This window comes from Gracilinanus agilis, chromosome 1 (genome assembly GCF_016433145.1).
Source record: "Gracilinanus agilis isolate LMUSP501 chromosome 1, AgileGrace, whole genome shotgun sequence".
NCBI classification, from domain to species: domain Eukaryota; kingdom Metazoa; phylum Chordata; class Mammalia; order Didelphimorphia; family Didelphidae; genus Gracilinanus; species Gracilinanus agilis.
The window spans coordinates 521,270,668-521,287,100 of NC_058130.1; the positions used below are offsets into that span (position 1 = coordinate 521,270,668).

The following is a 16,433-nucleotide window of genomic DNA, read 5'->3' on the forward strand; positions in this document are numbered from 1 at the left end:
ATTGAAAATTAAATTTTAAATATAATTTCCAACTAAGGAAGATTTTAAAAATTCAATATTTCATCCTGATATATTATTCCTTGTATTATTCTGGCACTAGAACTCAATGGTTCTCAGCATTGGTTATCAGGAATATCTAGGATAAAACCAACTTCTTGATGCACTTCTTCACATTCCTCTCTTAACTTAATCCAAGATCAAAGTTTCTTTAAAACCCTTAGACTCTGGGAGAAATAATATATACAACTGTGAAGCCAAACATAGGACATAAGGATGACTGCCTTCAATGTGACTCACTCCTCTATAATGACCCTGGTCCCAGGATCCCATTGACTCACTCCATAGCTGTCATCATCAGAGACTGGACATTTCCTTTTCCAGTTCTTTCTGACAAAATCATGTTCAAATCAGCATTATTTTTTACACTATGACGGATATGACTACCTATTACCATATGGTTCTACTCAGATTCTGAGTTATAATCCATCTATACTAAAATCTCTTTCTCAGACAAGCCATTTCTGTTTCCTCATTACCATTCATATAAGCTTCATCCTTTGATTACACTTTGCCCTTCTTCTTTACCCACTGATTGTATCCTCTGGACAAGAGGTCTGAAACTCTGCCTGGCATGTGAACATTCCTGTAGGTAGTTGGAAATAGATTAAAATGTAATTGGGAAATATTTAACAAAATAAAAATAAAATAAAACATAGTTAAAATTACATGTTAAGGGGCAGCTGGGTAGCTCAGTGGAGTGAGAGTCAGGCCTAGAGACAGGAGGTCCTAGGTTCAAACCCGGCCTCAGCCACTTCCCAGCTGTGTGACCCTGGGCAAGTCACTTGACCCCCATTGCCCACCCTTACCAATCTTCCACCTATGAGACAATACAATGAAGTACAAGGGTTTAAAAAAAATTACATGTTAAACTAAGTCAATATGCAACCCAAAGAAATCCTTATGTATTGATTAATTGCCTTCATTTCTAACTGAGTTTGATAGGACTGCTTTTGACCATTTGACTTGTATTCTTATTCGTATTAGACCTTTGTTGTTGCCTGAAAATAAATTTATCTTTTGGGTTTATTTTATATATATATATATAAAATAATATATATTATTTTATACACACACACACACACACACACATATATATATATATATATATATAATTTCCCTTTCTGTTTTTTATAAATTGAATTTGCCTTTCACTAGCACTGATTCCTCATGGGTAGTAGAAGGTGGGGAGGGTAGGAAGGGAGCTAGCCTACTTCATAGAAAAGGTCTCCTCAATATTCCATTCATATACAAAACTAAAGGAACAAGAACAAACCACTACTGTGCTTAAAAATTGTCAGCAAAGGAAAGAGAAAGTATTGGAAGTGTCAAGGGGAAAAGGAAGGTGATCATTAAAAAATTTAGAGCCTCCTTCCCCTTCTGCCAAGCTGGGGGTTGGGGGTGGGGAGTGTTTGACCTGTTTTGACCAAAGAGGAATGCAAAGATCAAAGTAGGTTTGGGAAGGTAAGAGCCATGAAATTCCAGGGAACAGTTTGCTAAATGGGTGAAGGGACCATTCAGCAGTCAGCTATGATTCCATCAAACCCTTGAGTCTAGCAGGGTTGAGTTGGTCTGAGCTTAAGCAGTACCAGGTCAAAGGGCTGGAGGTTGGAGAATTCTGAGTTTCCCCTCCAGGAAGATCATGGCATCGCCTATCAGTTTCTCAGCCAGGGTACAGTGGCCCTTCACTTCCTCATAACTGGTTTATAATTCATGCTTGATTCCTGTCAATTTCTTCGTAATGGAGTCCTTAGACCTCATATAGAATATTTTTCTCTTGAGAGGGAATCACTGTTTTGTCTAGAAAAATGCCAAGATTTCATTCTTTCTCTACTTGGTTTTGTAGTTGGCATCTTAGAGGGCTTAGTGGCAGTGTTCGTTGATATCTTGAAAAATAAGGCATAAGGGCAGAATCCTAACAAAGGTTGCATAGGAGTCATCCACAATTGCCTGCAGACTGCAGATCATCCACATGGTTCTCCTTCCATGCATACATGAAAATGTTCTTCTTGTCCTCACTCAGCGAGAGCAACATGACCTTCTTACACTTTTTCCCCTCCTCTGGAGAGAAATACTTATTAATTTTTATGTCATCAAACACCTGAATCATCCCATCTGTGATAGCCGCTCCACGGGCCATGGTTCTAGAAATGAGCAAGGAAACGAGGGCCATAGGAAAGGAGATTGTTCTGGCCATTTTCACGGCTACTGCCTGGACCCAAATGAACCTATGTTATTTTTCTCCAATAGAATGTAAACTCCTTGAAGGCAGAGAATATTTTATTTCCCTTATATCCTCAGTGACTAACACAAAGTCTATCAAATTCATGTTGAAATAAAAAACTTTCATGCCCCCACTCTTGACTTTTTATTTAATAATAGCTAGTATCTATATGCATAACTTTAAACATTATCTAATTTGTTCTTCAACCACTCCCCCAAATAAACACAAAACTAAAAACATAAAAAATACCCTGAGAGGTAAGTATTATTATCTTCCCCATTTCACATAGGAAGAAACTGAGGCTTAGAGAGGTTAAGTTACTGGACTAGAATCACAGAGATTCTAAGTGTCATCCTAAATCCAAGTCCAGCCCTCTACCTGTTATACTCATCACTATTTTACCTAATATAATCTCATTCTGATATTTTGGTATGCACCTGTTGAATCAGATTTTTAGAACATCTAGACAAGGTGATTTCATCAAAAACATATCCTAAGCAGCTCCATCAAAAAGTATTAAAAAATTACTTAATATCTGCCTACCCTACTATGTGCCAAGAAGTAAGCTAGAGTTTTGTGTTATGAATAAAATCAATGCAAAAACATTAAGCATTTGCTATTTTTACATCATTTTGTTGGGTGCTGGAGAAGCAGGGATAAAAGAGAAACAATCCCTGACTTCAAGGAACATACATTGTATTTGGAGAAATGATATACACATATGCAAGTTTATATAAATATATATAAGTTAAGTAAATTAATTGTACAGAGATAATTAGTAGTTTGGGGTGAATCAGTAAATAATTTTTGTAGAAGGTGGCATTGTAGGTAGATTCTTAAAAAAGTGGGTTTCTGAGAGTTCTTAAGAAAGAAGTACATTTTAGCCATGGGAGACAGGCGGTATAAATTCACAGAGATGGGAGATGGAATGGTATGTGTTAGGAACAATATGAGTCCAGTCTGGTTAGCCACCAGATTGCAGAAAGCTGGGGAAAGTATAATATCTAACAAGTTTGGAAAGGAAGCAAAGACTAGACTGTGAAGGTCTTCAGGTCTAATTAAAGGAGTTTATGTTTGAGCTGAAAGTCACCACATGCATCCAATGAATAAAAGAGAGACATTGTAATATGTGTGCTTTGGGAAAGTAATTTTAGCAGATGTGCAGAACATGGATTTGAATAGAGAGAAACATGTTTTATAGATATCAATTAGGGGACTATTAAAATAGTGCAAGGAAGAAGGGTAAAATTAGATTTGTGTTTCAGTAGCAGACAGGAGACAGAACTAACAAAAATTGTTGAGGTAGAAATAATAAGAGTTGATAATTGACTGGACACCTGAGGAGTAATATATCACACTTACAAACCTGGATGACTGAAAAGATGATGGCACCATCAGTAATAATAGCAAAGCCTATAAGTGGAATGAGTTTTAGGGAAAGACAATGAATTCTGTTTTGTACATTTTTTGAAATGCTTACAAATTGTGTATCTGGGAGTCATCTACGGAGAGATGATAATTAAATCCATGGTATTTGATGAGTTAAACTACATAGAAGATATAGAGAAAATGTGTAAGCTCACTACAGGGTCTTTGTGTACAACCACAGTTATGAAGCTTAACATTATTGCTAGAGCAGCAAAGGAGAATAAAATGATCATTCAGACAGGTAGGATGGGCATTAAGAGATAACAGTAAACAAGATAGTTCCTCTCCTCAAAAAGCTTATATTTGACAAAGAAACAGCTTATATGTAAACTAGTAATACAAAATATTTTACAGGGGAAAAAACTGAGGGAATCATAACAGATGTTAAATAGGAAGTATCACTTCATTAAGGATTTAAAATAACCCAGGGAATCTAAGAATTCAAAGTGAGGAAGAAGAGAATGTCAGAGAAGGGTCATTTTATTTTAGAATCAAAGAAAGACACTTAAGTTTCCTGTATTATGGTGTGGCAAGGGCAGATCTCTGCTTTAGGAATATCAATTTGACTGTTGTTTGGAAGATGGATTAGAGAGGGGAGATATAGGTGATAGACACCACTTAGCATACTATCATAATAGTACAGGCAAGAAGTAATTACTTCATAAAATAGGGTGTGGGCATGAGTGGCATCAAGAGATAGATATGTGGGGGCAGCTGGGTAGCTCAGTGGATTGAGAGCCAGGCCTAGAGACAGGAGGTCCTAGGTTCAAATCCGGCCTCAGCCACTTCCCAGCTGTGTGACCCTGGGCAAGTCACTTGACCCCCATTGCCTACCCTTACTACTCTTCCACCTATAAGTCAATACACAGAAGTTAAGGGTTCAAAATAAAAAAAGAGATAGATATGTGAGATAATTTGATAAAATCAGCAAGATATTGCAACTGCTGATATATTTTAATGAAGGATACTGAAGAAAACAGGGTGACTTCAAGCTCATTAATCTATATAACTAGAAGTATGTTAATGCCCAGAGACAGACACACAGGGAAGTAAGGGGGAACATAGTGAGTTATAGTTTAGAAATTTTAAGTTTAAGAAGTCTATTAGACATCCAGTTGGAGAGGTCTAGCAAAGAATTGCTAATACAGGTTAATAGAAGAGGAAAAAATCTAGATATTCTGATTTAAGTGTTATTTTCCAAGGGCTTATAAGTGAACCAGAGAGAGAGAGAGACAGACAGACAGACAAACAAACAGAGACAGAGATACAGAGAAGAGAATCTAGAACAAATCAGTGGAAACTATTGAATTATAGTTTTAGAGAAGGCTCATAATGTCTGAAGTTGATATTTAATAAAGCAGTCTACAGAGAAACTCTGTTATTCTGTCTAAATCATTATAGACAATTGTTCACAAGATTTGGACAGATAGCTGGGTAAAATTCATTATAAACATGAGATACAAAAAAGAATTTCTCAGTAAAAAAAATAAAACACTCAGTTATAATGACCACTGCTTTATCAAGAGGAGATGATATTGTAAAATGTATATTCTGATTCATGACATGTAATAAACAAAGAACTTTTCACTTATGCTTTCAACAGTATTTTAGCCAGATAAATTTTAATTGTTTAGTTTTCAGTTGAATATATGAAATATTTTACATTCTTTCAACTCATTTTTTTAATATTTCAAATAAAGCTGAATCTTATTTTGAAGTCTAGTAGTGATACTCTTTAGAAGGCAGTCATATTCTAGCATTGGAGAAGTTTGTGAATAGACCTTCAATGGAAATCCCAGACATCATTTGGTCATTTTACTCCTCTCCTTTCCTCCCACGCTCACTCCCTCATTTCCTCCCTCGCTCGCTCCCTCATTTCCTCCCTCGCTCGCTTGCTCGCTTCCTTCCTTCCTTCCTTTCTTCCTTCCTTCCTTCCTTCCTTCCTTCCTTCCTTCCTTCCTTCCTTCCTTCCTTCCTTCCTTCCTTCCTTCCTTCCTTCCTTCCTTCCTTCCTCCTCTTTTGCCTTTGCTTGAATTGGACTTTTTCTGGAATTCTAACTGGGCAAAGTTAAGTTCCTAATGCTTTCTTCACTCTTGTCTGTGACTATGTGGCTGAATAATTTGTTCAATTTCTGTTACTGTGCACTGTTCACAGTCTTAATCACAATTCAACACAATAGGTAAAATATTTCAGAGGGAAAATTCCATTCTGGATCTAATCTGGATAATGATGTAATGTACAAAAGACAGAAGGAACTGGTTACTGGGATGGGAAACTATTGCAATAGTCCGAAAAAAAAGTCTGTGGAAGAAATGAAAACTAACAAAAACCATATCAAAGAATACTCCAAATCATTAACAAGAAAAGTTTAAATCAAATCAGCTCTGAAGTTTCCTGCATATATCAATTAGATCAAAAACCATGAAAAATGGTGATGGATGCAATAGGAAGTTATATATATATATATATATATACATATATATATATATATACATATATACATATATATTATTGTGATGTTAATATTGTTTAGATCCTAACATTCTGCATAATAATTTATATTTTAATATAATAGTCATGAATTGTTTGTATCCCTTTAATCTGTGTTAACACGAGTAGGCAGAGTAGAAAATTTATAAAGAAACATTTATGAATTTCTAAAAAATACTATAGATACTATGCTCTCTTATATACATATACATATATACATATACATTAACAAAATAATACATAAATATCAATATAGATAATGCCAATGTGTATATCTACAGATATGACATATCTATATATCCATATCTATATATTTATATAAAAATCTAAAATCAAAATCTATAACTATACCTATGAATATAGTATTTTTCTGTACATAGACGTATATAAGTTTTATATCTTTATCTCTATAGTATAGTATAGAATAGATATAGATTATCAATTACGTCTGTATATATAGATATACTATATAGAGACATAATCTATAGCTATATAGTAGTTTTGTTTGTATGTATGAGTCTGTGCATATATGGTCAAATAGAGGGAAAACTCACCCAAATATTACACATATATGCATACACAAATATAAGTCAACGCACACATATATACACATAGATATATTCATACATATACACATATATATGGCTTCTACCAAAATACTACTGCAATATAAATATTCAACATATGAATATTAAATAGATATAATGATAATATATGTATGTATATACATATATGACAATATATTTATATGATTTATGTATTTCTTTTAATTGGAGATATCCTAACATGAAATAGGATACTCCAGAAAGTAATTGGTTCTCCATCACTGGAGGCCTTGAGACAGACTGCACCACCAGTTTTAGCTATGTTTTATAGAGAGTTTTAAATTCAGATATAGACTAGATGGCCACAGTAATCTCTTCCACCTTTCAGATTCACAATCTTTTGAATCTATGACTTGATATTTTGAAAAATTCAATGTTATGTTATGTGTTGTGTGTTTACAATTTAAATTTCATGAGAAGCATTTTTGTGAGTTTTTTAAAAAGTCTACTCAGTGTATTTTCTTGAGTCTGGGAACATCTTATTAGACCTTTATCTACATTTTTTTCAGCAGTTTGTAAACTCAAAAATACCTGACAATTGACAAGGGTGCATTTTGGCAAGTTTTACCCTCAGATGGGGAAAACTGCTTCTAAATGGAATCCAAAAGATCCTTTCTTTGTAAAACACACATTGAATATGAAAATGAAGTATACATCTTTTGTCTGAATGTGCAATAATTTTTATGAGGAGAGGTGGAATATCCATGAAAACTGGAAGAGCAAATATAAGGAATCATAGTGGTCAGTGTTAACTGAGACCTCCAAGTATCTATAAAAACTGTAAAAGAGATCAATGTATGTTAAAGATATGGAAGTTATAGAAAATGAACTGAGTCTTGAAGAATGGGAATTACTTGTGAGAATAAAAAGGTAAGAGCAACAATAAGGATGTAGAAGTAATTTATATTTTGGTGGGTAGGCTAGCTTTATTGAGATTCGTGGAGGAAATAAAAAAAAAGACAGTCAGATTTTTTTTTCCATGAAAGGTGACTAAGGAGTTAAAGCTTTTACTGTCAAGTGTGATTCTGAAAAAAGGATGACTGAATCAACTTTTGGAAAAACAGTAATAACATCATGATGCCAGGGTATATTATGGATTAAATAGAGAGAGATTCTAGGTAGGATACCTATGAACATGTTTTGGAAACTATAGTTATGGAATCATAAATTTCAGTACTACATCTCTATTGGTAGCCACAGTGAAGAGCTAGGGCCAATGGACAGTTTGTACCAGTGATTCCTAAAGTGGGTGCTACCACCCCCTGGTGGGTGCTGCAGTGACCCAGGAAGGTGGTAATGGCCACAGGTATATTTATCTTTCCTATTAATTGCTATTAAAATTAAAAAAATAATTTCCTGGGGGCTAAGTAATATTTTTTCTGGAAAGGGGGCAGTAGGCCAAAAAAGTTTGGGAACCACTGGTTTATACACACAAACACACATACATATACACACATTTGGGGATATATATATATATATATATATATATACATATATATATATATATATATATTGACAGCAGAATAATTTGCAGATTGACAATATATGTAATATGTGTGCAACATAGGTTGTCAGTATCAAGAAGGTCTAATGATTATTTTTCACTACTAGTCCTCTTTGAGTTCATATTGAATGAATTAATAGGAGTGACAAGAAGGCATAGTTGTTTAGAGGTGGTAATATATGGTCCAAACTATAACTCAAGTTAAGGATTTCAGTAGCAAGTGTGATCCTAGACCCAAATCATTTAGTATAAGACTTGCTCATTGTTGGTGGAGGTGAATGTCCTATCTTCCATGAAGAATCGGGTGGAGTTGGTGAGAGTTTTACAGGGAAGAGCTCTTTGGTTTTCAAGTGTTCTTTATGTCACTTTGAGCAGTTCCAGGTTTCAGCTTGGAGAAGAAAAATGGATGATGCTAACCATAGTTCAGATTGCTGAAGGAAAAGGCTGGGAAAAATTGATATGAAAGAAGGCAGTAGTCTTTATTACGTCCCTATCTCCAACTTGTAACTTTAAAGACTGAAAAAAAACTTCTCCTTTTGTAAGGTCTTGGATACTCTCAGTTGGACTAATTTACCCTCTTCTCAATTGGAGAGCTCTGTGACTCTGAATAGTATGGTACATATTGTACTATGTGTACTTTGTTTAAACTCTATTTTGCTACAAATTGAAAAGAAATGTTATAGCTGGTATTGAAAGGGAAGGGTATCAAATTTTCTATGTAAAATTTGGGATCCTGCTTTCTCCCCATAAAACAGATATCATAATTTTAGAACATGTAAACAAGATCCCTCAGACTAATACTATTTAAGGGAACAGATTCATATAATTTTTCCTTGGTATCCCATCTCTCTGGTCCCAAATTCATGCTTACCTTCCATATAGGAATTAACATTTTTCTTAAAGGTAGGGAGGTTAGAGGTCTCTACTCTGCCCCTCTTCAAGTTACTCAATGACACCTTAATAGATGGAGGAAGAATATGTAGAACTGAAAATAAAATTACTATATCCTGATCCTGTGTCTGTATTTATGGGAATATCTGTTGATTTTTTCTTTATCAAAAGTATCAATAAGCACATGAGAAAGTGCTCTAAATCTCTAATAATTAGAGAAATGAAAATCAAAACAACTCTGAGGTATCACCTCACACCTAGCAGATTGGCTAAAATGTGGCAAAACTGGGACATTAATGCATTGTTGGTGGAGTTGTGAACTGATCCAAACATTTTGGCTGGCAATTTGGAATTATGCTCAAAGGGCTATAAAAGAATGCCTGCCCTTTGATCCAGCCATAACATTGTTGGGTTTGTACCCCAAAGAGATCATAGATAAACAGACTTGTACAAAAATATTTATAGCCTCACTTTTTGTGGTAGCAAAAAAACTGGAAAATGAGGATATGCCCTTCAATTGGTGAATGGCTGAACAAATTGTGGTATATGCTGGTGATGGAATACTATTGCGCTCAAAGGAATAATAAACTGGAGGTATTCCATGTGAACTGGAAAGACCTCCAGGAATTGATGCAGAGTGAAAGGAGCTGAGCCAGAAGAACATTGTACACAGAGACCAATACAGTGTGGTAAAATAGAATGTAATGGACTTCTTTACTAGCAGCAATGCAATGATCCAGGACAATTCTGAGGGATTCATGGAAAAGAACACTACCCACATTCAAAGGAAGAACTATAGGAGTGGAAAGAGAAGAAAAACAACTCAGTGAACAAATGGGTTATGGCAGACATGATTGGGGATGTAGTCTCTAAACTACCACACCAATGCAACTATCAACAATTTGGAAATAGGTCTTGATCAATGACACATGTTTAAACCAGTGGAAATACACATCTGCCATGGGGGGCAGAGGGAAGTTGGGGTGTGAAGGGGAAAGTAAGAGCATGAATTATGTAACCATGTTATCTTTTCAAAAAATATTATGAAATGCTTAAAAAATGAGTCAGATATAAACTCAGGGAACACCTTAAATCTTGTCTTACCTATCACTCTTATTTATTTATCATTTAAAAAACTGAAAAAAATGAACCAAGACAAAAATATTTCAAATTTATGTTTATATTTGCTCTATTTTATAATTCTATAAAATTTGCTGGTACAATCAGTGGTATCCTAAGGAACAGTGCAAGGTAGAGTGGAAAGAACACTATATTTGAAATTAAAAGACTTGAGATCAAATACTAGTTCTCTTAAGTATTAGCTATTGTATATTATGAAAATTATTTAATATTTCTAGACCTTAGTTTCCTCATTTGCAAAATTACATAATTTTGGTGACTACTCAGTTCCCTTCTGGTTTGAAATGAATTTTGCTATTTGAGAAGACACTTCTCATTGACCTAATAAAGCTAGCTATATCAAAACTAGACCTTAACATCAATGGATAAAAGAAGAGGAAGTCTTTGGAGAATTTTATGAATAATATCATATTAATATCACAAAGCTTAATATTTCTAGAATCTAACTTACTTTTAGTGATAGGGAATCAAGAACTGAATAATGAGTAGGAAATGGATCTCACTTTCATCCAGACTTTCATTTTGTATCTAGTTTTTTTTCCCCTCATTCTTTAATCACCTGGTGAGGAGACCACCAACACTCAGGGATTGCAAACCTTTTAGAGATGGAGTGCTAGGCCCTGATTCTACCTACCCAGATAGAGTGAGTTGCCTGCCTTCTCCCAAAACTACATGCATGCCCCTCCCCCTACTGAATGTTGGATGTGTCCTTCCCCTCCCCTTATCCCCCACAGGAGAAGGAGAAAGCTCTCCCACTGGGTTGCTGGGCAGAGCGGTGAGTAAAGTGAGGCATGTATTCAGCAAAGGGGGATGGTGTGAAATGGCCCCCCAAGTACTCTGCTCCTCTCCAGCTCAGCCACCTGTGAGCCTCTGACCTTACATCCTATGAGCTCCCATTGTGTTGCTGGGCAGAGAGGTGGGTGATGTGAAAAAATGTTGTCAAGCATGGTGGAGAGGGGGAAGAGAGCAGATCCACATGAGTCTCTCTGACTTTCTAGTAATAAACTCAAGGGGCAAGGATAGGGGAAGGACAGTGGCCAAGAGCCTACAGAGAGCACTCTGCATGCCATTTTTGGCATTCATTCCATAGGTTCACCATCACTGCCCTAGCTTAAGATCTTAGGGCATTATACATCTGCAGCATTATAAATAATAGAAATATATATATAATTTTAGAGTGCCTGGTATATGTATGTGTGTGTGTGTGTTTTGGATAATATGTGGTTAAATGACAGTAGCAATTTGGAAAATCAGAGGCATTAAGCTTAAATTAGCTCCTTAAAAATTTCATATATATATATAAAACTATATATTCAGATTCAGACATTATATATTTACACACACACATATTCAGAACTCACTTGAGCTTTAATTACCCATAATAGGATAATATGGAGATTAAGTATGATAGAAATTATTCCTGTTGATATAGATAATCGAGATATATAATTTAAATATTATTATTTATTCTGTTATAAATTGGTCAGAGAATCAAATATTAGAGAGGCAATGATCCAGGACAACTCCAAGGGAACCATGCCAAAAATGTCTATCCACCACAACAGAAAATAATGTCAGTCTGAAGGTAGATTGAAGCATACTTTACTTTACTTTATGTCCTCCATTATTTTTTTTAGTTTAAGAGTTTTGTTTCTTCTTTTATGACATGATGAACATGGAACTATATATTGTAAAATAATACATATACAACTTTTAACATATTATTTGCCATTTTACTGGGTGGGGAAAGGGGAGGAAGCAGATAGAGAACATTTATCATAAAATATCTGAAAACATATAAAATTGTATGGAGATATAAAATAAATAAATTAGCCAGAAATTGCAAAAAAATATATGTCTGTTATAAGAGCAATATCTAAACTGGCCATTTTTTTTATTTTTGTAGTGAAATATGTGGGTGAATGTGAGTATGAGATCTAGGAAGATTGTTTATTGTAGTCTCAAATTCCTTTCTTTTATTGTTTATAATTGTTTCGAGTGGCCCTGACTACAAGACAGTCAGGAGACATGTGGAATGCCTAGATTTGCTGCTCAAATCCTGTGACATGCCAGGATTTGAGAAGAGATTATGTGTTTTGTAGGATTCTCCTATCATCTATGCATCTGATTCTTTGAAGTGAGTCAGCACATTGTATCAAGAAAAATATTAGATTTTTTGGAGTAAAAAATACTGAATTCAAAATTTAACTCTCTCATTAATTCCCTCCTCAATTTTGGGGAAATTTCTTAGTATCCCTGGGCTTCCATATCCTCAACAATAAAATAATGGAGATCATGACAAAGATCTCTCACATCTCAAAATTTAGGAGCATATGTTAGTAAATGCAGGTCAATATCTTGTTACTTTATATATTCCAATATATATTGGAAGATACCAGAAGAGGAATTTATTGGGTTGGTCAGGGAATACTTCACAGAGGAGGCGGCTCTGGGGCATAGTTTCCTTAAATGTTTTAGCTCTCTTATTTGCAAAAATAATTGAAAACTGAAGAACTTTAGCAAATATATGGAGGTGATGAAACAAACATCCCCATAGCACATTAGTATGCATTAATTATGGTTTCCTGAATTCCAATTATATACTAACAGGGAGAGGATAACAAATGTAATCCCTTTAAAATTGTTACCAAATCTAAGATAGCCTGAAAAAGACATAAATACTAGACAAAAATTAGAGAAATTATTATAGTTGGAGATTTCCCTCCATAACTGTAAAAAATTAACCTTCTAATGGCCAAAGAAGAGAATGTATCTAAGCAATGTAATAGATAAAATCTAAGAAATCATTGCACATTTTTGATGTAAATATAAATTACTTTTTTAATGACTCTGGTAAAGCTTTTCAGCTCCTAATAGACCTAATAGACTTCTCATCCAATCATTTCTATACTTGCAATAGCATTGTAAAATAGACCTAATAGACTTCTCATCCAATCATTTCTATACTTGCAATAGCATTGTAAAATAGTTAAAGCCTCACCCAAGTAGTGCAGAAAATTTGCTTCAATGGCTAACTTCAAGGAAAATGAATAACTAAGTAGTTTTCTCAGAAGATTGCAGTCTATAGCTTACAGAACAATGAAGTTATACTTTATGTACATATCCAGAGATAGCCTTTAAATACCAAATTACTTAAGATACGTATTTTCACTTTTATTAGAAAAATGTCCTCCATCCAAGAAAACTAAAACAAATAAAAAAAGACTTATAGAAGCTTTGTGGGATCTAACACATCAAAACTGATCATGAATGTAAGTGGGCTATTTTTCACAGATCATTACATTAGAATGATGTTTTCCTAATTATAAGAAGAACATTCATTCTAGATACTTAGGATGCATGAAAATCTATGTGTACAATACTAAGCAAATATCACTTCAAACACAACAAGTCTCTTGATAATGTGCAGCTAATAACTTAAGAAAGACTGGAACAATTTTATTGAATTTTAGAAAACAAGCAAACCAAAATAATAATTTCCTTAGTGAGATCAGAATTCCTGATAAACTGAAGCAAACTACATATATACACTTACACATATGTACTCAAAGACCACTCTTATATGAGAAGAAGGGTCTCTTTGTGATGTCTTCATTCCATGACATTATGGAAGCTTCAAATCCCAAATCTTTAATCAGAAGGGGAAAGGAAACTGACATTAGAAATCATAGTTCACATTAATTTATGTTCATCAAAGGACAGAAGTGATATTTATTGGAACTTCACTCTACCTGTTTCACAATCTGCTATTTCTAGATACCAAAGATAGAGAAAGAATGAAAGAAAATATTCCAAATTAAATATAAAAATAATGCTGCTAAATTTTTAGCTGTAATAGACTGAAAGACCTTTCTGAAATGAGCATCACTTCAACTATTTTGCAATAGCCTCTTTTAGCATCCATTATAAACATGGAATTCAAAATGAAGAGACATGACAGTTAGATGAATCCATGTGGATTTTTCATTCTCCTCTACTTGTCTTTGTATGAATAAGTTTCACATATATCTCTCTATAGTCACAGATGCTAAAGAAGGATTAATCCACTGAGTTTGGTTGATAGTCCTTCTCAGTTATATTTTCAGTTAGGACTTATCAACAATTTCCAAAAATTGAAAGCCATTTTTATTCTACAAGCTTATCAAACAACATTTTGCCACATAGTGGAATCTCTTTAGGAATGTCAAGATTACTAGGGTCCAAAACTAGACAGCATAAAGAACAGAGAGTAAATATTTCTAATTGTGTCTATAAGCTGATAATATCATCAAAAATATAATTTCTTTCCATTTCTTGATAAACATCACACTTATTAGGAGTAATGCCAGAAGTAAACTACATGGACATTCTCCATATAATTACCTATGTATTAAAAAACAAGCAAACAGGGAGCTATCATGTATAGAACATGAAAGGTTCTGATAGTTCTCAGAGAAACTGTGAGTTTCCTTAAAATAATTAAGGGATATGCTCAGGGTAATAAATATTAGGAGAATTTTCAGCATAGATTCTATTCTCTTATGCTAAACAAGTTTTCTGGTCTTTCAATTAGCATATCTGGTAGCATGATAAGGAGTACATTTCTAACATACTTGCCATCAATGACTGAAATAAACACATAGAATTTTAGATCTGAAAATCATAGCACTAGAGTAGAGACCTTAAAAAATATCTAAATTATTTTTTGACAAGTGAGAAAATTGAGGTCCAGTGAGATCAAATGACTTCCCGGTGTTATATAAACACATCATAAATTATTAGAATCTAGATCCTATGTTTTCACATTGCCAATAGCATGTTTTCCTCACTGTATTATTTTTAATTAAATAGCATTTTTCAATTAATAATCATTTATTTTTCTTCTCTCTGACACCACTGGGGGAAAAAACAGAAAGACAACACGATTGTAAAATAATATAGAAACAATCAAAACAAACTCCCACTTGGTCATGTCTGAAAATGTTTCATGAGAAAGAGTATACCTTTGGTTCTCTGTCAGGAGATGTTCGTGCTATTCTTAATTCCAAATCCCTAACTATCATGATTGATTTTAAATTTTTCAAAGTTGATTGTTTTTAAAATTTTGTTGTTATAGTGGCATTTGTTCTCTGGATTCTACTCACTTCACCCTACCCCAGTTTGTGAAAGTCTTTTTTTTTCAGATTTCTGTGAAATCACCCTCTTCATTGTTTCTTATAGAATAATAGCATTTTATTGCATGTATGTGTTATAATTTGTTCATCCATCATTCGATTGATATCCATCCCTTTATTTTCTAATTCTTTGTCACCACAGAAATAACTGCTATAATTTTTGATATATATATGACCTTGATCCTTTTCCTTTCTCTTCCAACTCTGTAGTCCACCTTTTTTCCCAATAAAATACCTTTCATTTTTTTTTGTCTACAAAGGTAGATAGTAGGGATGTGTCCTTTCTACAAGTACTTGTGTTTCGGTAGTTTAAATGCTGATATATTTGTCATCATGGCCCCTTAAAAAGAAAAGAATATTAAAGTTATTCTCCCTAATTTCATCTCATTAACCTCATTTTTTCTCACAACATATGCTTAGTCAGTAAATATTCATTTGGAATATTTTTATTCATTAATTTTGTCTTTTTACTTTCAAGTTTTAATTACAAAAATATTCAGGATCAATGGGTATTAAATGGGTACTAATTCCAGGTTTCCAGAACACATAGAAATTTCACTCACTGAAATAAATTACATGATAATTCATTTGTAAAGATTTTTCAGTAATTATTGAACTTTATCAGGAGTGGGAATATTCTATCGTAAGAAAAAGGCCCCTGATCATGGTTGGGGTTTTTGTAAAAAAAGGCAGTAATCATGTATTTTCCTGTTGTATTGCAAAGGTAATTAGGAGGCCTTTAAACTAAAAAAGTGAGGGGAGGGAGAAAATTGTCTATGCATATTCACTAAGCTAGACAGAATAGTTGTGATGTGGGAAGAATAGCACTCAAGATACTGAGAAGTTCATAAGAAAAAAATATTTTAAGAAAAGAGACAAGAATAAAATTCATGGTTTCAGATATATATATATATATATAT

General features: G+C 33.8%; 1 pseudogene; it reads left to right on the forward strand.

Annotated features, from left to right (window-relative positions):
* The first annotated feature begins 3,793 nt into the window (after window positions 1-3,793).
* Window positions 3,794-16,433, forward strand: part of LOC123253602 — a 128,450-nt pseudogene continuing 115,810 nt past the window's right edge.